Source organism: Phalangium opilio, unplaced genomic scaffold (genome assembly GCF_054372755.1).
Source record: "Phalangium opilio isolate 3A_F unplaced genomic scaffold, DU_Popi_V2 ptg000013l_1, whole genome shotgun sequence".
Lineage (NCBI taxonomy): Eukaryota > Metazoa > Arthropoda > Arachnida > Opiliones > Phalangiidae > Phalangium > Phalangium opilio.
The window spans coordinates 2,309,167-2,327,361 of NW_028324148.1; the positions used below are offsets into that span (position 1 = coordinate 2,309,167).

General features: G+C 44.2%; 59 non-coding genes across 59 annotated transcripts; all 59 read right to left on the bottom strand.

Moving 5' to 3' along the window:
• Nucleotides 1-163: 163 nt before the first annotated feature.
• On the bottom strand, nucleotides 164-236 carry TRNAA-CGC (transfer RNA alanine (anticodon CGC)). The gene has a single exon. It is a non-coding gene; the product is annotated as a tRNA-Ala (tRNA).
• Nucleotides 237-299: 63 nt separating this feature from the next.
• Nucleotides 300-372, bottom strand: TRNAV-AAC (transfer RNA valine (anticodon AAC)). The gene has a single exon. It is a non-coding gene; the product is annotated as a tRNA-Val (tRNA).
• Nucleotides 373-435: 63 nt separating this feature from the next.
• On the bottom strand, nucleotides 436-508 carry TRNAV-CAC (transfer RNA valine (anticodon CAC)). Its single transcript has one exon. It is a non-coding gene; the product is annotated as a tRNA-Val (tRNA).
• A 63-nt stretch (nucleotides 509-571) lies between these two features.
• Nucleotides 572-644, bottom strand: TRNAV-CAC (transfer RNA valine (anticodon CAC)). Its single transcript has one exon. It is a non-coding gene; the product is annotated as a tRNA-Val (tRNA).
• A 200-nt stretch (nucleotides 645-844) lies between these two features.
• Nucleotides 845-917, bottom strand: TRNAV-AAC (transfer RNA valine (anticodon AAC)). Its single transcript has one exon. It is a non-coding gene; the product is annotated as a tRNA-Val (tRNA).
• A 476-nt stretch (nucleotides 918-1,393) lies between these two features.
• Nucleotides 1,394-1,466, bottom strand: TRNAV-UAC (transfer RNA valine (anticodon UAC)). The gene has a single exon. It is a non-coding gene; the product is annotated as a tRNA-Val (tRNA).
• A 63-nt stretch (nucleotides 1,467-1,529) lies between these two features.
• TRNAV-AAC (transfer RNA valine (anticodon AAC)) lies at nucleotides 1,530-1,602 on the bottom strand. The gene has a single exon. It is a non-coding gene; the product is annotated as a tRNA-Val (tRNA).
• A 63-nt stretch (nucleotides 1,603-1,665) lies between these two features.
• Nucleotides 1,666-1,738, bottom strand: TRNAV-CAC (transfer RNA valine (anticodon CAC)). The gene has a single exon. It is a non-coding gene; the product is annotated as a tRNA-Val (tRNA).
• Nucleotides 1,739-1,937: 199 nt separating this feature from the next.
• On the bottom strand, nucleotides 1,938-2,010 carry TRNAV-AAC (transfer RNA valine (anticodon AAC)). The gene has a single exon. It is a non-coding gene; the product is annotated as a tRNA-Val (tRNA).
• Nucleotides 2,011-2,073: 63 nt separating this feature from the next.
• TRNAV-CAC (transfer RNA valine (anticodon CAC)) lies at nucleotides 2,074-2,146 on the bottom strand. Its single transcript has one exon. It is a non-coding gene; the product is annotated as a tRNA-Val (tRNA).
• Nucleotides 2,147-2,209: 63 nt separating this feature from the next.
• On the bottom strand, nucleotides 2,210-2,282 carry TRNAV-CAC (transfer RNA valine (anticodon CAC)). The gene has a single exon. It is a non-coding gene; the product is annotated as a tRNA-Val (tRNA).
• Nucleotides 2,283-2,618: 336 nt separating this feature from the next.
• Nucleotides 2,619-2,691, bottom strand: TRNAV-AAC (transfer RNA valine (anticodon AAC)). The gene has a single exon. It is a non-coding gene; the product is annotated as a tRNA-Val (tRNA).
• Nucleotides 2,692-3,031: 340 nt separating this feature from the next.
• On the bottom strand, nucleotides 3,032-3,104 carry TRNAV-UAC (transfer RNA valine (anticodon UAC)). Its single transcript has one exon. It is a non-coding gene; the product is annotated as a tRNA-Val (tRNA).
• Nucleotides 3,105-3,303: 199 nt separating this feature from the next.
• Nucleotides 3,304-3,376, bottom strand: TRNAV-AAC (transfer RNA valine (anticodon AAC)). Its single transcript has one exon. It is a non-coding gene; the product is annotated as a tRNA-Val (tRNA).
• A 63-nt stretch (nucleotides 3,377-3,439) lies between these two features.
• Nucleotides 3,440-3,512, bottom strand: TRNAV-CAC (transfer RNA valine (anticodon CAC)). The gene has a single exon. It is a non-coding gene; the product is annotated as a tRNA-Val (tRNA).
• Nucleotides 3,513-3,575: 63 nt separating this feature from the next.
• Nucleotides 3,576-3,648, bottom strand: TRNAV-CAC (transfer RNA valine (anticodon CAC)). The gene has a single exon. It is a non-coding gene; the product is annotated as a tRNA-Val (tRNA).
• A 200-nt stretch (nucleotides 3,649-3,848) lies between these two features.
• Nucleotides 3,849-3,921, bottom strand: TRNAV-AAC (transfer RNA valine (anticodon AAC)). The gene has a single exon. It is a non-coding gene; the product is annotated as a tRNA-Val (tRNA).
• A 63-nt stretch (nucleotides 3,922-3,984) lies between these two features.
• TRNAV-AAC (transfer RNA valine (anticodon AAC)) lies at nucleotides 3,985-4,057 on the bottom strand. The gene has a single exon. It is a non-coding gene; the product is annotated as a tRNA-Val (tRNA).
• A 340-nt stretch (nucleotides 4,058-4,397) lies between these two features.
• Nucleotides 4,398-4,470, bottom strand: TRNAV-UAC (transfer RNA valine (anticodon UAC)). The gene has a single exon. It is a non-coding gene; the product is annotated as a tRNA-Val (tRNA).
• An 887-nt stretch (nucleotides 4,471-5,357) lies between these two features.
• TRNAV-UAC (transfer RNA valine (anticodon UAC)) lies at nucleotides 5,358-5,430 on the bottom strand. The gene has a single exon. It is a non-coding gene; the product is annotated as a tRNA-Val (tRNA).
• Nucleotides 5,431-5,495: 65 nt separating this feature from the next.
• On the bottom strand, nucleotides 5,496-5,568 carry TRNAV-AAC (transfer RNA valine (anticodon AAC)). Its single transcript has one exon. It is a non-coding gene; the product is annotated as a tRNA-Val (tRNA).
• A 63-nt stretch (nucleotides 5,569-5,631) lies between these two features.
• Nucleotides 5,632-5,704, bottom strand: TRNAI-AAU (transfer RNA isoleucine (anticodon AAU)). The gene has a single exon. It is a non-coding gene; the product is annotated as a tRNA-Ile (tRNA).
• A 339-nt stretch (nucleotides 5,705-6,043) lies between these two features.
• On the bottom strand, nucleotides 6,044-6,116 carry TRNAV-UAC (transfer RNA valine (anticodon UAC)). The gene has a single exon. It is a non-coding gene; the product is annotated as a tRNA-Val (tRNA).
• Nucleotides 6,117-6,864: 748 nt separating this feature from the next.
• Nucleotides 6,865-6,937, bottom strand: TRNAV-AAC (transfer RNA valine (anticodon AAC)). The gene has a single exon. It is a non-coding gene; the product is annotated as a tRNA-Val (tRNA).
• Nucleotides 6,938-7,000: 63 nt separating this feature from the next.
• TRNAV-AAC (transfer RNA valine (anticodon AAC)) lies at nucleotides 7,001-7,073 on the bottom strand. The gene has a single exon. It is a non-coding gene; the product is annotated as a tRNA-Val (tRNA).
• A 340-nt stretch (nucleotides 7,074-7,413) lies between these two features.
• Nucleotides 7,414-7,486, bottom strand: TRNAV-UAC (transfer RNA valine (anticodon UAC)). Its single transcript has one exon. It is a non-coding gene; the product is annotated as a tRNA-Val (tRNA).
• An 887-nt stretch (nucleotides 7,487-8,373) lies between these two features.
• On the bottom strand, nucleotides 8,374-8,446 carry TRNAV-UAC (transfer RNA valine (anticodon UAC)). Its single transcript has one exon. It is a non-coding gene; the product is annotated as a tRNA-Val (tRNA).
• Nucleotides 8,447-8,511: 65 nt separating this feature from the next.
• On the bottom strand, nucleotides 8,512-8,584 carry TRNAV-AAC (transfer RNA valine (anticodon AAC)). Its single transcript has one exon. It is a non-coding gene; the product is annotated as a tRNA-Val (tRNA).
• A 63-nt stretch (nucleotides 8,585-8,647) lies between these two features.
• Nucleotides 8,648-8,720, bottom strand: TRNAI-AAU (transfer RNA isoleucine (anticodon AAU)). Its single transcript has one exon. It is a non-coding gene; the product is annotated as a tRNA-Ile (tRNA).
• Nucleotides 8,721-9,334: 614 nt separating this feature from the next.
• On the bottom strand, nucleotides 9,335-9,407 carry TRNAV-AAC (transfer RNA valine (anticodon AAC)). The gene has a single exon. It is a non-coding gene; the product is annotated as a tRNA-Val (tRNA).
• A 63-nt stretch (nucleotides 9,408-9,470) lies between these two features.
• On the bottom strand, nucleotides 9,471-9,543 carry TRNAV-CAC (transfer RNA valine (anticodon CAC)). Its single transcript has one exon. It is a non-coding gene; the product is annotated as a tRNA-Val (tRNA).
• Nucleotides 9,544-9,883: 340 nt separating this feature from the next.
• Nucleotides 9,884-9,956, bottom strand: TRNAV-UAC (transfer RNA valine (anticodon UAC)). The gene has a single exon. It is a non-coding gene; the product is annotated as a tRNA-Val (tRNA).
• Nucleotides 9,957-10,293: 337 nt separating this feature from the next.
• On the bottom strand, nucleotides 10,294-10,366 carry TRNAV-UAC (transfer RNA valine (anticodon UAC)). Its single transcript has one exon. It is a non-coding gene; the product is annotated as a tRNA-Val (tRNA).
• Nucleotides 10,367-10,431: 65 nt separating this feature from the next.
• Nucleotides 10,432-10,504, bottom strand: TRNAV-AAC (transfer RNA valine (anticodon AAC)). Its single transcript has one exon. It is a non-coding gene; the product is annotated as a tRNA-Val (tRNA).
• Nucleotides 10,505-10,979: 475 nt separating this feature from the next.
• On the bottom strand, nucleotides 10,980-11,052 carry TRNAV-CAC (transfer RNA valine (anticodon CAC)). Its single transcript has one exon. It is a non-coding gene; the product is annotated as a tRNA-Val (tRNA).
• A 476-nt stretch (nucleotides 11,053-11,528) lies between these two features.
• Nucleotides 11,529-11,601, bottom strand: TRNAV-UAC (transfer RNA valine (anticodon UAC)). Its single transcript has one exon. It is a non-coding gene; the product is annotated as a tRNA-Val (tRNA).
• Nucleotides 11,602-11,664: 63 nt separating this feature from the next.
• Nucleotides 11,665-11,737, bottom strand: TRNAV-UAC (transfer RNA valine (anticodon UAC)). Its single transcript has one exon. It is a non-coding gene; the product is annotated as a tRNA-Val (tRNA).
• Nucleotides 11,738-12,076: 339 nt separating this feature from the next.
• Nucleotides 12,077-12,149, bottom strand: TRNAV-AAC (transfer RNA valine (anticodon AAC)). Its single transcript has one exon. It is a non-coding gene; the product is annotated as a tRNA-Val (tRNA).
• Nucleotides 12,150-12,212: 63 nt separating this feature from the next.
• On the bottom strand, nucleotides 12,213-12,285 carry TRNAV-CAC (transfer RNA valine (anticodon CAC)). The gene has a single exon. It is a non-coding gene; the product is annotated as a tRNA-Val (tRNA).
• Nucleotides 12,286-12,486: 201 nt separating this feature from the next.
• TRNAA-CGC (transfer RNA alanine (anticodon CGC)) lies at nucleotides 12,487-12,559 on the bottom strand. Its single transcript has one exon. It is a non-coding gene; the product is annotated as a tRNA-Ala (tRNA).
• Nucleotides 12,560-12,622: 63 nt separating this feature from the next.
• Nucleotides 12,623-12,695, bottom strand: TRNAV-AAC (transfer RNA valine (anticodon AAC)). The gene has a single exon. It is a non-coding gene; the product is annotated as a tRNA-Val (tRNA).
• Nucleotides 12,696-13,035: 340 nt separating this feature from the next.
• On the bottom strand, nucleotides 13,036-13,108 carry TRNAV-UAC (transfer RNA valine (anticodon UAC)). The gene has a single exon. It is a non-coding gene; the product is annotated as a tRNA-Val (tRNA).
• Nucleotides 13,109-13,171: 63 nt separating this feature from the next.
• TRNAV-AAC (transfer RNA valine (anticodon AAC)) lies at nucleotides 13,172-13,244 on the bottom strand. Its single transcript has one exon. It is a non-coding gene; the product is annotated as a tRNA-Val (tRNA).
• Nucleotides 13,245-13,307: 63 nt separating this feature from the next.
• TRNAV-CAC (transfer RNA valine (anticodon CAC)) lies at nucleotides 13,308-13,380 on the bottom strand. Its single transcript has one exon. It is a non-coding gene; the product is annotated as a tRNA-Val (tRNA).
• Nucleotides 13,381-13,443: 63 nt separating this feature from the next.
• TRNAV-UAC (transfer RNA valine (anticodon UAC)) lies at nucleotides 13,444-13,516 on the bottom strand. The gene has a single exon. It is a non-coding gene; the product is annotated as a tRNA-Val (tRNA).
• Nucleotides 13,517-13,856: 340 nt separating this feature from the next.
• TRNAV-AAC (transfer RNA valine (anticodon AAC)) lies at nucleotides 13,857-13,929 on the bottom strand. Its single transcript has one exon. It is a non-coding gene; the product is annotated as a tRNA-Val (tRNA).
• Nucleotides 13,930-13,992: 63 nt separating this feature from the next.
• Nucleotides 13,993-14,065, bottom strand: TRNAV-CAC (transfer RNA valine (anticodon CAC)). Its single transcript has one exon. It is a non-coding gene; the product is annotated as a tRNA-Val (tRNA).
• A 201-nt stretch (nucleotides 14,066-14,266) lies between these two features.
• TRNAA-CGC (transfer RNA alanine (anticodon CGC)) lies at nucleotides 14,267-14,339 on the bottom strand. Its single transcript has one exon. It is a non-coding gene; the product is annotated as a tRNA-Ala (tRNA).
• A 63-nt stretch (nucleotides 14,340-14,402) lies between these two features.
• TRNAV-AAC (transfer RNA valine (anticodon AAC)) lies at nucleotides 14,403-14,475 on the bottom strand. Its single transcript has one exon. It is a non-coding gene; the product is annotated as a tRNA-Val (tRNA).
• A 63-nt stretch (nucleotides 14,476-14,538) lies between these two features.
• TRNAV-CAC (transfer RNA valine (anticodon CAC)) lies at nucleotides 14,539-14,611 on the bottom strand. Its single transcript has one exon. It is a non-coding gene; the product is annotated as a tRNA-Val (tRNA).
• Nucleotides 14,612-14,947: 336 nt separating this feature from the next.
• TRNAH-AUG (transfer RNA histidin (anticodon AUG)) lies at nucleotides 14,948-15,020 on the bottom strand. Its single transcript has one exon. It is a non-coding gene; the product is annotated as a tRNA-His (tRNA).
• Nucleotides 15,021-15,498: 478 nt separating this feature from the next.
• TRNAV-AAC (transfer RNA valine (anticodon AAC)) lies at nucleotides 15,499-15,571 on the bottom strand. Its single transcript has one exon. It is a non-coding gene; the product is annotated as a tRNA-Val (tRNA).
• A 477-nt stretch (nucleotides 15,572-16,048) lies between these two features.
• Nucleotides 16,049-16,121, bottom strand: TRNAV-AAC (transfer RNA valine (anticodon AAC)). Its single transcript has one exon. It is a non-coding gene; the product is annotated as a tRNA-Val (tRNA).
• A 203-nt stretch (nucleotides 16,122-16,324) lies between these two features.
• On the bottom strand, nucleotides 16,325-16,397 carry TRNAA-AGC (transfer RNA alanine (anticodon AGC)). The gene has a single exon. It is a non-coding gene; the product is annotated as a tRNA-Ala (tRNA).
• Nucleotides 16,398-16,876: 479 nt separating this feature from the next.
• On the bottom strand, nucleotides 16,877-16,949 carry TRNAV-CAC (transfer RNA valine (anticodon CAC)). The gene has a single exon. It is a non-coding gene; the product is annotated as a tRNA-Val (tRNA).
• Nucleotides 16,950-17,012: 63 nt separating this feature from the next.
• On the bottom strand, nucleotides 17,013-17,085 carry TRNAV-CAC (transfer RNA valine (anticodon CAC)). Its single transcript has one exon. It is a non-coding gene; the product is annotated as a tRNA-Val (tRNA).
• Nucleotides 17,086-17,288: 203 nt separating this feature from the next.
• TRNAV-AAC (transfer RNA valine (anticodon AAC)) lies at nucleotides 17,289-17,361 on the bottom strand. The gene has a single exon. It is a non-coding gene; the product is annotated as a tRNA-Val (tRNA).
• A 476-nt stretch (nucleotides 17,362-17,837) lies between these two features.
• TRNAE-UUC (transfer RNA glutamic acid (anticodon UUC)) lies at nucleotides 17,838-17,910 on the bottom strand. Its single transcript has one exon. It is a non-coding gene; the product is annotated as a tRNA-Glu (tRNA).
• Nucleotides 17,911-17,975: 65 nt separating this feature from the next.
• On the bottom strand, nucleotides 17,976-18,048 carry TRNAV-AAC (transfer RNA valine (anticodon AAC)). The gene has a single exon. It is a non-coding gene; the product is annotated as a tRNA-Val (tRNA).
• Between the last annotated feature and the right edge of the window lie 147 nt (nucleotides 18,049-18,195).

Below are 18,195 nucleotides of genomic sequence, written 5' to 3' on the forward strand. Positions count from 1 at the left end.
ATGCCCAATTACGTTGGACAAAACATGTATCTACCAGGACTCGAAACTGGGACCTTCCGCGTGTTAGGCGGACGTGATAACCACTACACCATATATACGTAGAAATACTGAGTTTTCCGAGAGATCTAGCTTATTTTTATGCCCAATCACGATGGACAAAACATGTATCTACCAGGGCTCGAACCTGGGACCTACCGCGTGCGAAGCGGACGTGATAACCACTACACCATAGATACGTAGTTATGTTGAAATTTCCAAGAGACCTAGCTTTTTTATGCCCAATCACGATGGACAAAATATGTATCTACCAGGGCTCGAACCTGGGACCTTCCGCGTGTTAGGCGGACGTGATAACCACTACACCATAGATACGTAGTGATACTGAGTTTTCCAAGAGACCTAGCTTTTTTATGCCCAATCACGATGGACAAAATATGTATCTACCAGGGCTCGAACCTGGGACCTTCCGCGTGTGAAGCGGACGTGATAACCACTACACCATAGATACGTAGTGACACTGAGTTTTCCAAGAGACCTAGCTTTTTTATGCCCAATCACGATGGAAAAAATATGTATCTACCAGAGCTCGAACCTGGGACCTTCCGCGTGTGAAGCGGACGTGATAACCACTACACCATAGATACGTAGTAATGTTGAAATTTCCAAGAGACCTAGCTTTTTTATGCCCAATCACGAAGGACAAAATATGTATCTTCCAGGGCTCGAACCTGGGACCTTCCGCGTGTTAGGCGGGCGTGATAACCACTACACCATAGATACGTAGTGATACTGAGTTTTCCAAGAGACCTAGCCTTTTTTATGCCCAATCACGATGGACAAAATATGTATCTACCAGGGCTCGAACCTGGCACCTTCCGCGTGTTAGGCGGACGTGATAACCACTACACCATAGATACGTAGTGATACTGAGTTTTCCAAGAGACCTAGCTTTTTTATGCCCAATCACGATGGACAAAATATGTATCTACCAGGGCTCGAACCTGGGAGATTCCGCGTGTTAGGCGGACGTGATAGCCACTACACCATAGATACGTAGTAATACTGAGTTTTCCGAGAGATCTAGCTTATATTTATGCCCAATCACGATGGACAAAACATGTATCTACCAGGGCTCGAACCTGGGACATTCCGCGTGTAAAGCGGACCTGATAACCACTACACTATATATACGTAGTAGAACTGAGTTTTCCAAGAGACCTACTTTATTTTTATGCCTAATCACGATGGTCAAAACATGTATCTTATGGGCCTCGAACCTGGGACCTTCCGCGTGTTAGCCAGACGTGATAACCACTATCGCATAGATACGAAGTGATACTGAGTTTTCCAAGAGACCTAGCTTTTTTTATGCCCAATCACGATGGACAAAATATGTATCTACCAGGGCTCGAACCTGGGACCTTCCGCGTGTAAAGCGGACGTGATAACCACTACACCATAGATACGTAGTTATGTTGAAATTTCCAAGAGACCTAGCTTTTTTATGCCCAATCACGATGGACAAAATATGTATCTACCAGGGCTCGAACCTGGGACCTTCCGCGTGTTAGGCGGACGTGATAACCACTACACCATAGATACGTAGTGATACTGAGTTTTCCAAGAGACCTAGCTTTTTTATGCCCAATCACGATGGACAAAATATGTATCTACCAGGGCTCGAACCTGGGACCTTCCGCGTGTGAAGCGGACGTGATAACCACTACACCATAGATACGTAGTTATACTGAGTTTTCCAAGAGACCTAGCGTTTTTATGTCCTATCACGATGGTCAAAATATGTATCTAGCAGGGCTCGAACCTGGGACCTTCCGCGTGTTAGACGGACTTGATAACCACTACACCATAGATACGTAGTTATGTTGAAATTTCCAAGAGACCTAGCTTTTTTATGCCCAATCACGATGGACAAAATATGTATCTACCAGGGCTTGAACCTGGGACCTTCCGCGTGTTAGGCGGACGTGATAACCACTACACCATAGATACGTAGTGATACTGAGTTTTCCAAGAGACCTAGCTTTTTTATGCCCAATCACGATGGACAAAATATGTATCTACCAGGGCTCGAACCTGGGACCTTCCGCATGTGAAGCGGACGTGATAACCACTACACCATAGATACGTAGTGATACTGAGTTTTCCAAGAGACCTAGCTTTTTTATGCCCAATCACGATGGACAAAATATGTATCTACCAGAGCTCGAACCTGGGACCTTCCGCGTGTGAAGCGGACGTGATAACCACTACACCATAGATACGTAGTAATGTTTAAATTTCCAAGAGACTTAGCTTTTTTATGCCCAATCACGAAGGACAAAATATGTATCTTCCAGGGCTCGAACCTGGGACCTTCCGCGTGTTAGGCGGGCGTGATAACCACTACACCATAGATACGTAGTGATACTGAGTTTTCCAAGAGACCTAGCTTTTTTTATGCCCAATCACGATGGACAAAATATGTATCTACCAGGGCTCGAACCTGGCACCTTCCGCGTGTTAGGCGGACGTGATAACCACTAAACCATAGATACGTAGTGATACTGAGTTTTCCAAGAGACCTAGCTTTTTTATGCCCAATCACGATGGACAAAATATGTATCTACCAGGGCTCGAACCTGGGAGATTCCGCGTGTTAGGCGGACGTGATAACCACTACACCATAGATACGTAGTAGTACTGAGTTTTCTGAGAGATCTAGCTTATATTTATGCCCAATCACGATGGACAAAACATGTATCTACCAGGGCTCGAACCTGGGACATTCCGCGTGTAAAGCAGACGTGATAACCACTACACTATATATACGTAGTAGAACTGAGTTTTCCAAGAGACCTATTTTATTTTTATGCCTAATCACGATGGTCAAAACATGTATCTTATGGGCCTCGAACCTGGGACCTTCCGCGTGTTAGCAAGACGTGATAACCACTATCGCATAGATACGAAGTGATACTGAGTTTTCCAAGAGACCTAGCTTTTTTTATGCCCAATCACGATTTACAAAATATGTATCTACCAGGTCTCGAACCTGGGACCTTCCGCGTGTAAAGCGGACGTGATAACCACTACACCATAGATACGTAGTTGTGTTGAAATTTCCAAGAGACCTAGCTTTTTTATGCCCAATCACGATGGACAAAATTTGTATCTAGCAGGGCTCGAACCTGGGACCTTCCGCGTGTTAGACGGACTTCATAACCACTACACCATAGATACGTAGTTATGTTGAAATTTCCAAGAGACCTAGCTTTTTTATGCCCAATCACGATGGACAAAATATGTATCTACCAGGGCTCGAACCTGGGACCTTCCGCGTGTTAGGCGGACGTGATAACCACTACACCATAGATACGTAGTGATACTGAGTTTTCCAAGAGACCTAGCTTTTTTATGCCCAATCACGATGGACAAAATATGTATCTACCAGGGCTCGAACCTGGGACCTTCCGCATGTGAAGCGGACGTGATAACCACTACACCATAGATACGTAGTGATACTGAGTTTTCCAAGAGACCTAGCTTTTTTATGCCCAATCACGATGGACAAAATATGTATCTACCAGAGCTCGAACCTGGGACCTTCCGCGTGTGAAGCGGACGTGATAACCACTACACCATAGATACGTAGTAATGTTTAAATTTCCAAGAGACTTAGCTTTTTTATGCCCAATCACGAAGGACAAAATATGTATCTTCCAGGGCTCGAACCTGGGACCTTCCGCGTGTTAGGCGGGCGTGATAACCACTACACCATAGATACGTAGTGATACTGAGTTTTCCAAGAGACCTAGCTTTTTTTATGCCCAATCACGATGGACAAAATATGTATCTACCAGGGCTCGAACCTGGCACCTTCCGCGTGTTAGGCGGACGTGATAACCACTACACCATAGATACGTAGTGATACTGAGTTTTCCAAGAGACCTAGCTTTTTTATGCCCAATCACGATGGACAAAATATGTATCTACCAGGGCTCGAACCTGGGAGATTCCGCGTGTTAGGCGGACGTGATAACCACTACACCATAGATACGTAGTAGTACTGAGTTTTCTGAGAGATCTAGCTTATATTTATGCCCAATCACGATGGACAAAACATGTATCTACCAGGGCTCGAACCTGGGACATTCCGCGTGTAAAGCAGACGTGATAACCACTACACTATATATAGGTAGTAGAACTGAGTTTTCCAAGAGACCTATTTTATTTTTATGCCTAATCACCATGGTCAAAACATGTATCTTATGGGCCTCGAACCTGGGACCTTCCGCGTGTTAGCAAGACGTGATAACCACTATCGCATAGATACGATGTGATACTGAGTTTTCCAAGAGACCTAGCTTTTTTTATGCCCAATCACGATGGACAAAATATGTATCTACCAGGGCTCGAACCTGGGACCTTCCGCGTGTAAAGCGGACGTGATAACCACTACACCATAGATACGTAGTTGTGTTGAAATTTCCAAGAGACCTAGCTTTTTTATGCCCAATCACGATGGACAAAATATGTATCTACCAGGGCTCGAACCTGGGAGATTCCGCGTGTTAGGCGGACGTGATAACCACTGCACCATAGATACGTAGTAATACTGAGTTTTCCGAGAGATCTAGCTTATATTTATGCCCAATCACGATGGACAAAACATGTATCTACCAGGGCTCGAACCTGGGACATTCCGCGTGTAAAGCGGACCTGATAACCACTACACTATATATACGTAGTAGAACTGAGTTTTCCAAGAGACCTATTTTATTTTTATGCCTAATCACGATGGTCAAAACATGTATCTTATGGGCCTCGAACCTGGGACCTTCCGCGTGTTAGCCAGACGTGATAACCACTATCGCATAGATACGAAGTGATACTGAGTTTTCCAAGAGACCTAGCTTTTTTTATGCCCAATCACGATGGACAAAATATGTATCTACCAGGGCTCGAACCTGGGAACTTCCGCGTGTAAAGCGGACGTAATAACCACTACACCATAGATACGTAGTTATGTTGAAATTTCCAAGAGACCTAGCTTTTTTATGCCCAATCACGATGGACAAAATATGTATCTACCAGGGCTCGAACCTGGGACCTTCTGCGTGTTAGGCGGACGTGATAACCACTACACTATAGCTACGTAGTAAAATTGAGTTTTCAAAGAGACCTAGCATATTTTTATGCCTAATCACGATGGTCAAAACATGTATCTTATGGGCGTCGAACCTTGGACCTTCCGCGTGTTAGCCGGACGTGATAACCACTATCCCATAGACACTTAGTAATATTGAGTTTTCCAAGAGACCTAGCTTTTTTTATGTCCTATCACGATGGTCAAAATATGTATCTACCAGGGCTCGAACCTGGGACCTTCCGCGTGTAAAACGGACGTGATAACCACTACACCATAGATACGTAGTAATACTGAGTTTTCCGAGACATCTAGCTTATATTTATGCCCAATCACGATGGACAATATATGTATCTACCAGGGCTCGAACCTGGAACCTTCCGCGTGTTAGGCGGACGTGATAACCACTACACCATAGATCCGTAGTTATGTTGAAATTTCCAAGAGACCCAGCTTTTTTATGCCCAATCACGATGGACAAAGCATGTATCTACCAGGACACGAACTTGGGACCTTTCGCGCATTAAGCGGACGTGATAACCACTACACCATAGATACGTAGTAATGCTGAGTTTTCCAAGAGACCTAGCTTTTTTATGCCCAATCACGATGGACAAAATATGTATCTACCAGGGCTCGAACCTGGCACCTTCCACGTGTTAGGCGGACGTGATAACCACTACACCATATATACGTAGTAATATTGAGTTTTCCGAGAGATCTAGCTAATTTTTATGCCCAATCACGATGGACAAAACATGTATCTACCAGGGCTCGAACATGGGACCTTCCGCGTGTAAAGCGGACGTGATAACCACTACACCACAGAAACGTAGTAATACTGAGTTTTCCGAGAGATCTAGCTTATTTTTATGCCCAATCACGATGGACAAAATATGTATCTACCAGGGCTCGAACCTGGGACCTTCCGCGTGTAAAGCGGACGTGATAACCACTACACCATAGATACGTAGTTGTGTTTAAATTTCCAAGAGACCTAGCTTTTTTATGCCCAATCACGATGGACAAAATATGTATCTACCAGGGCTCGAACCTGGGAGATTCCGCGTGTTAGGCGGACGTGATAACCACTGCACCATAGATACGTAGTAATACTGAGTTTTCCGAGAGATCTAGCTTATATTTATGCCCAATCACGATGGACAAAACATGTATCTACCAGGGCTCGAACCTGGGACATTCCGCGTGTAAAGCGGACCTGATAACCACTACACTATATATACGTAGTAGAACTGAGTTTTCCAAGAGACCTATTTTATTTTTATGCCTAATCACGATGGTCAAAACATGTATCTTATGGGCCTCGAACCTGGGACCTTCCGCGTGTTAGCCAGACGTGATAACCACTATCGCATAGATACGAAGTGATACTGAGTTTTCCAAGAGACCTAGCTTTTTTTATGCCCAATCACGATGGACAAAATATGTATCTACCAGGGCTCGAACCTGGGAACTTCCGCGTGTAAAGCGGACGTAATAACCACTACACCATAGATACGTAGTTATGTTGAAATTTCCAAGAGACCTAGCTTTTTTATGCCCAATCACGATGGACAAAATATGTATCTTCCAGGGCTCGAACCTGGGACCTTCCGCGTGTTAGGCGGGCGTGATAACCACTACACCATAGATACGTAGTGATACTGAGTTTTCCAAGAGACCTAGCTTTTTTATGCCCAATCACGATGGACAAAATATGTATCTACCAGGGCTCGAACCTGGCACCTTCCGCGTGTTAGGCGGACGTGATAACCACTACACCATAGATACGTAGTGATACTGAGTTTTCCAAGAGACCTAGCTTTTTTATGCCCAATCACGATGGACAAAATATGTATCTACCAGGGCTCGAACCTGGGAGATTCCGCGTGTTAGGCGGACGTGATAACCACTACACCATAGATACGTAGTAGTACTGAGTTTTCTGAGAGATCTAGCTTATATTTATGCCCAATCACGATGGACAAAACATGTATCTACCAGGGCTCGAACCTGGGACATTCCGCGTGTAAAGCAGACGTGATAACCACTACACTATATATAGGTAGTAGAACTGAGTTTTCCAAGAGACCTATTTTATTTTTATGCCTAATCACCATGGTCAAAACATGTATCTTATGGGCCTCGAACCTGGGACCTTCCGCGTGTTAGCAAGACGTGATAACCACTATCGCATAGATACGATGTGATACTGAGTTTTCCAAGAGACCTAGCTTTTTTTATGCCCAATCACGATGGACAAAATATGTATCTACCAGGGCTCGAACCTGGGACCTTCCGCGTGTAAAGCGGACGTGATAACCACTACACCATAGATACGTAGTTGTGTTGAAATTTCCAAGAGACCTAGCTTTTTTATGCCCAATCACGATGGACAAAATATGTATCTACCAGGGCTCGAACCTGGGAGATTCCGCGTGTTAGGCGGACGTGATAACCACTGCACCATAGATACGTAGTAATACTGAGTTTTCCGAGAGATCTAGCTTATATTTATGCCCAATCACGATGGACAAAACATGTATCTACCAGGGCTCGAACCTGGGACATTCCGCGTGTAAAGCGGACCTGATAACCACTACACTATATATACGTAGTAGAACTGAGTTTTCCAAGAGACCTATTTTATTTTTATGCCTAATCACGATGGTCAAAACATGTATCTTATGGGCCTCGAACCTGGGACCTTCCGCGTGTTAGCCAGACGTGATAACCACTATCGCATAGATACGAAGTGATACTGAGTTTTCCAAGAGACCTAGCTTTTTTTATGCCCAATCACGATGGACAAAATATGTATCTACCAGGGCTCGAACCTGGGAACTTCCGCGTGTAAAGCGGACGTAATAACCACTACACCATAGATACGTAGTTATGTTGAAATTTCCAAGAGACCTAGCTTTTTTATGCCCAATCACGATGGACAAAATATGTATCTACCAGGGCTCGAACCTGGGACCTTCTGCGTGTTAGGCGGACGTGATAACCACTACACTATAGCTACGTAGTAAAATTGAGTTTTCAAAGAGACCTAGCATATTTTTATGCCTAATCACGATGGTCAAAACATGTATCTTATGGGCGTCGAACCTTGGACCTTCCGCGTGTTAGCCGGACGTGATAACCACTATCCCATAGACACTTAGTAATATTGAGTTTTCCAAGAGACCTAGCTTTTTTTATGTCCTATCACGATGGTCAAAATATGTATCTACCAGGGCTCGAACCTGGGACCTTCCGCGTGTAAAACGGACGTGATAACCACTACACCATAGATACATAGTAATACTGAGTTTTCCGAGACATCTAGCTTATATTTATGCCCAATCACGATGGACAATATATGTATCTACCAGGGCTCGAACCTGGAACCTTCCGCGTGTTAGGCGGACGTGATAACCACTACACCATAGATCCGTAGTTATGTTGAAATTTCCAAGAGACCCAGCTTTTTTATGCCCAATCACGATGGACAAAGCATGTATCTACCAGGACACGAACTTGGGACCTTTCGCGCATTAAGCGGACGTGATAACCACTACACCATAGATACGTAGTAATGCTGAGTTTTCCAAGAGACCTAGCTTTTTTATGCCCAATCACGATGGACAAAATATGTATCTACCAGGGCTCGAACCTGGCACCTTCCACGTGTTAGGCGGACGTGATAACCACTACACCATATATACGTAGTAATATTGAGTTTTCCGAGAGATCTAGCTAATTTTTATGCCCAATCACGATGGACAAAACATGTATCTACCAGGGCTCTAACATGGGACCTTCCGCGTGTAAAGCGGACGTGATAACCACTACACCACAGAAACGTAGTAATACTGAGTTTTCCGAGAGATCTAGCTTATTTTTATGCCCAATCACGATGGATAAAACATGTATCTACCAGGGCTCGAACGTGGGACCTTCCGCGTGTTTAGCGGACGTGATAACCACTACACTATAGCTACGTAGTAAAATTGAGTTTTCAAAGAGACCTAGCTTTTTTTATGTCCTATCACGATGGTCAAAATATGTATCTACCAGGGCTCGAACCTGGGACCTTCCGCGTGAAAAGTGGACGTGATAACCACTACAGCTTAGATACGTAGTAATACTGAGTTTTCCGAGAGATCTAGCTTATATTTATGCCCAATCACGATGGACAAAATATGTATCTACCAGGGCTCGAACCTGGGACCTTCCGCGTGTTAGGCGGACGTGATAACCACTACACCATAGATACGTAGTGATACTGAGTTTTCCAAGAGACCTAGCTTTTTTATGCCCAATCACGATGGACAAAATATGTATCTACCAGGGCTCGAACCTGGGACCTTCCGCGTGTGAAGCGGACGTGATAACCACTACACCATAGAAACGTAGTAGTACTGAGTTTTCTGAGAGATCTAGCTTATATTTATGCCCAATCACGATGGACAAAACATGTATCTACCAGGGCTCGAACCTGGGACATTCCGCGTGTAAAGCAGACGTGATAACCACTACACTATATATACGTAGTAGAACTGAGTTTTCCAAGAGACCTATTTTATTTTTATGCCTAATCACGATGGTCAAAACATGTATCTTATGGGCCTCGAACCTGGGACCTTCCGCGTGTTAGCAAGACGTGATAACCACTATCGCATAGATACGAAGTGATACTGAGTTTTCCAAGAGACCTAGCTTTTTTTATGCCCAATCACGATGGACAAAATATGTATCTACCAGGGCTCGAACCTGGGACCTTCCGCGTGTAAAGCGGACGTGATAACCACTACACCATAGATACGTAGTTGTGTTGAAATTTCCAAGAGACCTAGCTTTTTTATGCCCAATCACGATGGACAAAATATGTATCTACCAGGGCTCGAACCTGGGAGATTCCGCGTGTTAGGCGGACGTGATAACCACTACACTATAGCTACGTAGTAAAATTGAGTTTTTAAAGAGACCTAGCATATTTTTATGCCTAATCACGATGGTCAAAACATGTATCTTATGGGCGTCGAACCTTGGACCTTCCGCGTGTTAGCCGGACGTGATAACCACTATCCCATAGACACTTAGTAATATTGAGTTTTCCAAGAGACCTAGCTTTTTTATGTCCTATCACGATGGTCAAAATATGTATCTACCAGGGCTCGAACCTGGGACCTTCCGCGTGTAAAACGGACGTGATAACCACTACACCATAGATACGTAGTAATACTGAGTTTTCCGAGACATCTAGCTTATATTTATGCCCAATCACGATGGACAATATATGTATCTACCAGGGCTCGAACCTGGAACCTTCCGCGTGTTAGGCGGACGTGATAACCACTACACCATAGATCCGTAGTTATGTTGAAATTTCCAAGAGACCCAGCTTTTTTATGCCCAATCACGATGGACAAAGCATGTATCTACCAGGACACGAACTTGGGACCTTTCGCGCATTAAGCGGACGTGGTAACCACTACACCATAGATACGTAGTAATGCTGAGTTTTCCAAGAGACCTAGCTTTTTTATGCCCAATCACGATGGACAAAATATGTATCTACCAGGGCTCGAACCTGGCACCTTCCACGTGTTAGGCGGACGTGATAACCACTACACCATATATACGTAGTAATACTGAGTTTTCCGAGAGATCTAGCTAATTTTTATGCCCAATCACGATGGACAAAACATGTATCTACCAGGGCTCGAACCTGGGACCTTCCGCGTGTAAAGCGGACGTGATAACCACTACACCACACAAACGTAGTAATACTGAGTTTTCCGAGAGATCTAGCTTATTTTTATGCCCAATCACGATGGATAAAACATGTATCTACCAGGGCTCGAACGTGGGACCTTCCGCGTGTGAAGCGGACGTGATAACCACAACACCATAGATACGTAGTTGTGTTGAAATTTCCAAGAGACCTAGCTTTTTTATGCCCAATCACGATGGACAAAATATGTATCTACCAGGGCTCGAACCTGGAAGATTCCGCGTGTTAGGCGGACGTGATAACCACTACACCATAGATACGTAGTAATACTGAGTTTTCCGAGAGATCTAGCTTATATTTATGCCCAATCACGATGGACAAAACATGTATCTACCAGGGCTCGAACCTGGGACATTCCGCGTGTAAAGCGGACCTGATAACCACTACACTATATATACGTAGTAGAACTGAGTTTTCCAAGAGACCTATTTTATTTTTATGCCTAATCACGATGGTCAAAACATGTATCTTATGGGCCTCGAACCTGGGACCTTCCGCGTGTTAGCCAGACGTGATAACCACTATCGCATAGATACGAAGTGATACTGAGTTTTCCAAGAGACCTAGCTTTTTTTATGCCCAATCACGATGGACAAAATATGTATCTACCAGGGCTCGAACCTGGGACCTTCCGCGTGTAAAGCGGACGTGATAACCACTACACCATAGATACGTAGTTATGTTGAAATTTCCAAGAGACCTAGCTTTTTTATGTCCTATCACGATGGTCAAAATATGTATCTAGCAGGGCTCGAACCTGGGACCTTCCGCGTGTAAGGCGGACGTGATAACCACTACACCATAGATACGTAGTAATACTGAGTTTTCCGAGAGATCTAGCTTATATTTATGCCCAATCACGATGGACAAAATATGTATCTACCAGGGCTCGAACCTGGGACCTTCCGCGTGTTAGACGGACTTGATAACCACTACACCATAGATACGTAGAAATACTGAGTTTTCCGAGAGATCTAGCTTATTTTTATGCCCAATCACGATGGACAAAACATGTATCTACCAGCGCTCAAACCTGGGACCTTCCGTGTGTAAAGCGGACGTGATAACCACTACACCATAGATACGTAGTTATGTTGAAATTTCCAAGAGACCTAGCTTTTTTATGCCCAATCACGATGGACAAAATATGTACCTACCAGGGCTGGAACCTGGGACCTTCCGCGTGTTAGGCGGACGTGATAACCACTACACCATAGATACGTAGTGATACTGAGTTTTCCAAGAGACCTAGCTTTTTTATGCCCAATCACGATGGACAAAATATGTATCTACCAGAGCTCGAACCTGGGACCTTCCGCGTGTGAAGCGGACGTGATAACCACTACACCATAGATACGTAGTTATGTTGAAATTTCCAAGAGACCTAGCTTTTTTATGCCCAATTACGTTGGACAAAACATGTATCTACCAGGACTCGAAACTGGGACCTTCCGCGTGTTAGGCGGACGTGATAACCACTACACCATATATACGTAGAAATACTGAGTTTTCCGAGAGATCTAGCTTATTTTTATGCCCAATCACGATGGACAAAACATGTATCTACCAGGGCTCGAACCTGGGACCTACCGCGTGCGAAGCGGACGTGATAACCACTACACCATAGATACGTAGTTATGTTGAAATTTCCAAGAGACCTAGCTTTTTTATGCCCAATCACGATGGACAAAATATGTATCTACCAGGGCTCGAACCTGGGAGATTCCGCGTGTTAGGCGGACGTGATAACCACTACACCATAGATACGTAGTAATACTGAGTTTTCCGAGAGATCTAGCTTATATTTATGCCCAATCACGATGGACAAAACATGTATCTACCAGGGCTCGAACCTGGGACATTCCGCGTGTAAAGCGGACCTGATAACCACTACACTATATATACGTAGTAGAACTGAGTTTTCCAAGAGACCTATTTTATTTTTATGCCTAATCACGATGGTCAAAACATGTATCTTATGGGCCTCGAACCTGGGACCTTCCGCGTGTTAGCCAGACGTGATAACCACTATCGCATAGATACGAGGTGATACTGAGTTTTTCAAGAGACCTAGCTTTTTTTATGCCCAATCACGATGGACAAAATATGTATCTACCAGGGCTCGAACCTGGGACCTTCCGCGTGTAAAGCGGACGTGATAACCACTACACCATAGATACGTAGTTATGTTGAAATTTCCAAGAGACCTAGCTTTTTTATGCCCAATCACGATGGACAAAATATGTATCTACCAGGGCTCGAACCTGGGACCTTCTGCGTGTTAGGCGGACGTGATAACCACTACACCATAGATACGTAGTGATACTGAGTTTTCCAAGAGACCTAGCTTTTTTATGCCCAATCACGATGGACAAAATATGTATCTACCAGGGCTCGAAGCTGGGACCTTCCGCGTGTGAAGCGGACGTGATAACCACTACACCATAGATACGTAGTTATACTGAGTTTTCCAAGAGACCTAGCTTTTTTATGTCCTATCACGATGGTCAAAATATGTATCTAGCAGGGCTCGAACCTGGGACCTTCCGCGTGTAAAGCGGACGTGATAACCACTACACCATAGATACGTAGTAATACTGAGTTTTCCGAGAGATCTAGCTTATTTTTATGCCCAATCACGATGGATAAAACATGTATCTACCAGGGCTCGAACGTGGGACCTTCCGCGTGTTTAGCGGACGTGATAACCACTACACTATAGCTACGTAGTAAAATTGAGTTTTCAAAGAGACCTAGCTTTTTTTATGTCCTATCACGATGGTCAAAATATGTATCTACCAGGGCTCGAACCTGGGACCTTCCGCGTGAAAAGCGGACGTGATAACCACTACAGCTTAGATACGTAGTAATACTGAGTTTTCCGAGAGATCTAGCTTATATTTATGCCCAATCACGATGGACAAAATATGTATCTACCAGGGCTCGAACCTGGGACCTTCCGCGTGTTAGGCGGACGTGATAACCACTACACCATAGATACGTAGTGATACTGAGTTTTCCAAGAGACCTAGCTTTTTTATGCCCAATCACGATGGACAAAATATGTATCTACCAGAGCTCGAACCTGGGACCTTCCGCGTGTGAAGCGGACGTGATAACCACTACACCATAGATACGTAGTTATGTTGAAATTTCCAAGAGATCTAGCTTTTTTATGCCCAATTACGTTGGACAAAACATGTATCTACCAGGACTCGAAACTGGGACCTTCCGCGTGTTAGGCGGACGTGATAACCACTACACCATATATACGTAGAAATACTGAGTTTTCCGAGAGATCTAGCTTATTTTTATGCCCAATCACGATGGACAAAACATGTATCTACCAGGGCTCGAACCTGGGACCTACCGCGTGCGAAGCGGACGTGATAACCACTACACCATAGATACGTAGTTATGTTGAAATTTCCAAGAGACCTAGCTTTTTTATGCCCAATCACGATGGACAAAATATGTATCTACCAGGGCTCGAACCTGGCACCTTCCACGTGTTAGGCGGACGTGATAACCACTACACCATAGATACGTAGTGATACTGAGTTTTCCAAGAGACCTAGCTTTTTTATGCCCAATCACGATGGACAAAATATGTATCTACCAGAGCTCGAACCTGGGACCTTCCGCGTGTGAAGCAAACGTGATAACCACTACACCATAGATACGTAGTTATGTTGAAATTTCCAAGAGACCTAGCTTTTTTATGCCCAATTACGTTGGACAAAACATGTATCTACCAGGACTCGAAACTGGGACCTTCCGCGTGTTAGGCGGACGTGATAACCACTACACCATATATACGTAGAAATACTGAGTTTTCCGAGAGATCTAGCTTATTTTTATGCCCAATCACGATGGATAAAACATGTATCTACCAGGGCCGAACCTGGGACCTACCGCGTGCGAAGCGGACGTGATAACCACTACACCATAGATACGTAGTTATGTTGAAATTTCCAAGAGACCTAGCTTTTTTATGCCCAATCACGATGGACAAAACATGTATCTACCAGGACTCGAACTTGGGACCTTCCGCGTCATAAGCGGACGTGATAACCACTACACCATAGATACGTAGTAACGCTGAGTTTTCCAAGAGACCTAGCTTTTTATATGCCCAATCACGATGGACAAAATATGTATGTACCAGGGCTCGAACCTGGCACCTTCCACGTGTTAGGCGGACGTGATAACCACTACACCATATATACGTAGTAATACTGAGTTTTCCGAGAGATCTAGCTAATTTTTATGCCAAATCACGATGGACAAAACATGTATCTACCAGGGCTCGAACATGGGACCTTCCGCGTGTAAAGCGGACGTGACAACCACTACACCACATATACGTAGTACTACTGAGTTTTCCGAGGGATCTAGCTTATTTTTATGCCCAATCACGATGGACAAAACATGTATCTACCAGGGCTCGAAACTGGGACCTTCCGCGTGAAAAGCGGACGTGATAACCACTACACCTTAGATACGTAGTACTACTGAGTTTTCCGAGAGATCTAGTTTATATTTATGCCCAATCACGATGGACAAAATATGTATCTACCAGGGCTCGATCCTGGGACCTTCCGCGTGTTAGGCGGACGTGATAACCACTACACCATAGATACGTAGTGATACTGAGTTTTCCAAGAGACCTAGCTTTTTTATGCCCAATCACGATGGACAAAATATGTAGCTACCAGGGCTCGAACCTGGGACCTTACGCGTGTGAAGCGGACGTGATAACACCTACCCCATAGATACGTAGTTATGTTGAAATTTCCAAGAGACCTAGCTAATTTTTATGCCCAATCACGATGGACAAAACATGTATCTACCAGGGCTCGAACCTGGCACCTTCCACGTGTTAGGCGGACGTGATAACCACTACACCATATATACGTAGTAATACTGAGTTTTCCGAGAGATCTAGCTAATTTTTATGCCCAATCACGATGGACAAAACATGTATCAAACAGGGCTCGAACCTGGGACCTTCCGCGTGTAAAGCGGACGTGATAACCACTACACCATACATACGCAGTAATACTGAGTTTTCCGAGAGATCTAGCTCATATTTATGCCCAATCACGATGGACAAACTATGTATCTACCAGGGCTCGAACCTGGGACCTTCCGCGTGTTAGGCGGACGTGATAACCACTACACCATAGATACGTAGAAATACTAAGTTTTCCGAGAGATCTAGCTTATGTTTATGCCCAATCACGATGGACAAAACATGTATCTACCAGGGCTCGAACCTGGGACCTTCCGCGTGTCAGGTGGACGTGATAACCACTAAACCATAGTTAGGTAGTTATAATGAGTTTTCCAAGAGATCTAGCTTATTGTTATGCCCAATCACGATGGTTAAAATATGTATCTACCAGGTTTCGAACCTGGGACATTCCGCGTGCTAGGCGGACTTGATTACCACTACACCATAGATACGTAGTAATACTGTGTTTTTCGAGAGATCTAGCTTATTTTTATGCCCAATCACGATGGACAAAATATGTATCTACCAGGGCTCGAACCTGGCACCTTCCACGTGTTAGGCGGACTTGATAACCACTACACCATATATACGTAGTAATACTGAGTTTTCCGAGAGATCTAGCTAATTTTTATGCCAAATCACGATGGACAAAACATGTATCTACCAGGGCTCGAACCTGGGACCTTCAGCGTGTAAAGCGGACGTACTAACCACTACACTATAGCTACGTAGTAAACTTGAGTTTTCAAAGAGACCTAGCATATTTTTATGCCTAATCACGATGGTCAAAACATGTATCTTATGGGCGTCGAACCTTGGACCTTCCGCGTGTTAGCCGGACGTGATAACCACTTTCCCATAGACACTTAGTAATATTGAGTTTTCCAAGAGACCTAGCTTTTTTTAATGTCCTATATCGATGGTCAAAATGTGTATCTACCAGGGCTCGAACCTGGGACCTTCCGCGTGTGAAGCGGACGTGTTAACCACTACAACATAGATACGTAGTAATGCTGAAATTTCCAAGAGACCTAGCTTTTTTATGCCCAATCACGATGGACAAAATATGTATCTACCAGGGCTCGAACCTGGGACCTTCCGCGTGTGAAGCGGACGTGATAACCACTACAACATAGATACGTAGTAATACTGAGTTTTCCGAGAGATCTAGCTTATATTTATGCCCAATCACGATGGACAAAACATGTATCTACCAGGGCTCGAACATGGGACCTTCCGCGTGTAAAGCGGACGTGATAACCACTACACCACAGAAACGTAGCAATACTGAGTTTTCCGAGAGATCTAGCTTATTTTTATGCCCAATCACGATGGACAAAATATGTATCTACCAGGGCTCGAACCTGGGACCTTCCGCGTGTTAGGCGGACGTGATAACCACTACACCATAGATACGTAGTTATGTCGCAATTTCCAAGAGACCTAGCTTTTTTATGCCCAATCACGATGGACAAAACATGTATCTACAAGCACTCGAACTTGGGACCTTCCACGTATTAAGCGGACGTGATAACCACTACACCATAGATACGTACTAATGCTGAGTTTTCCAAGAGACCTAGCTTTTTTTATGCCCAATCACGATGGACAAAATATGTATCTACCAGGGCTCGAACCTGGCACCTTCCACGTGTTAGGCGGACGTGATAACCACTACACCATATATACGTAGTAATACTGAGTTTTCCGAGAGATCTAGCTAATTTTTATGCCCAATCACGATGGACAAAACATGTATCAAACAGGGCTCGAACCTGGGACCTTCCGCGTGTAAAGCGGACGTGATAACCACCACACCATAGATACGTAGTAATACTGAGTTTTCCGAGAGATTTAGCTTATATTTATGCCCAATCACGATGGACAAAATATGTATCTACCAGGGCTCGAACCTGGGACCTTCCGCGTGAAAAGCGGACGTGATAACCACTACACCTTAGATACGTAGTAGTACTGAGTTTTCCGAGAGATCTAGCTTATATTTATGCCCAATCACGATGGACAAAATATGTATCTACCAGGGCTCGAACCTGGGACCTTCCGCGTGTTAGGCGGACGTGATAACCACTACACCATAGATACGTAGTTATGTTGAAATTTCCAAGAGACCCAGCTTTTTTATGCCTAATCACGATGGTCAAAACATGTATCTTATGGGCGTCGAACCTTTGACCTTCCGCGTGTTAGCCGGACGTGATAACCACTTTCCCATAGACACTTAGTAATATT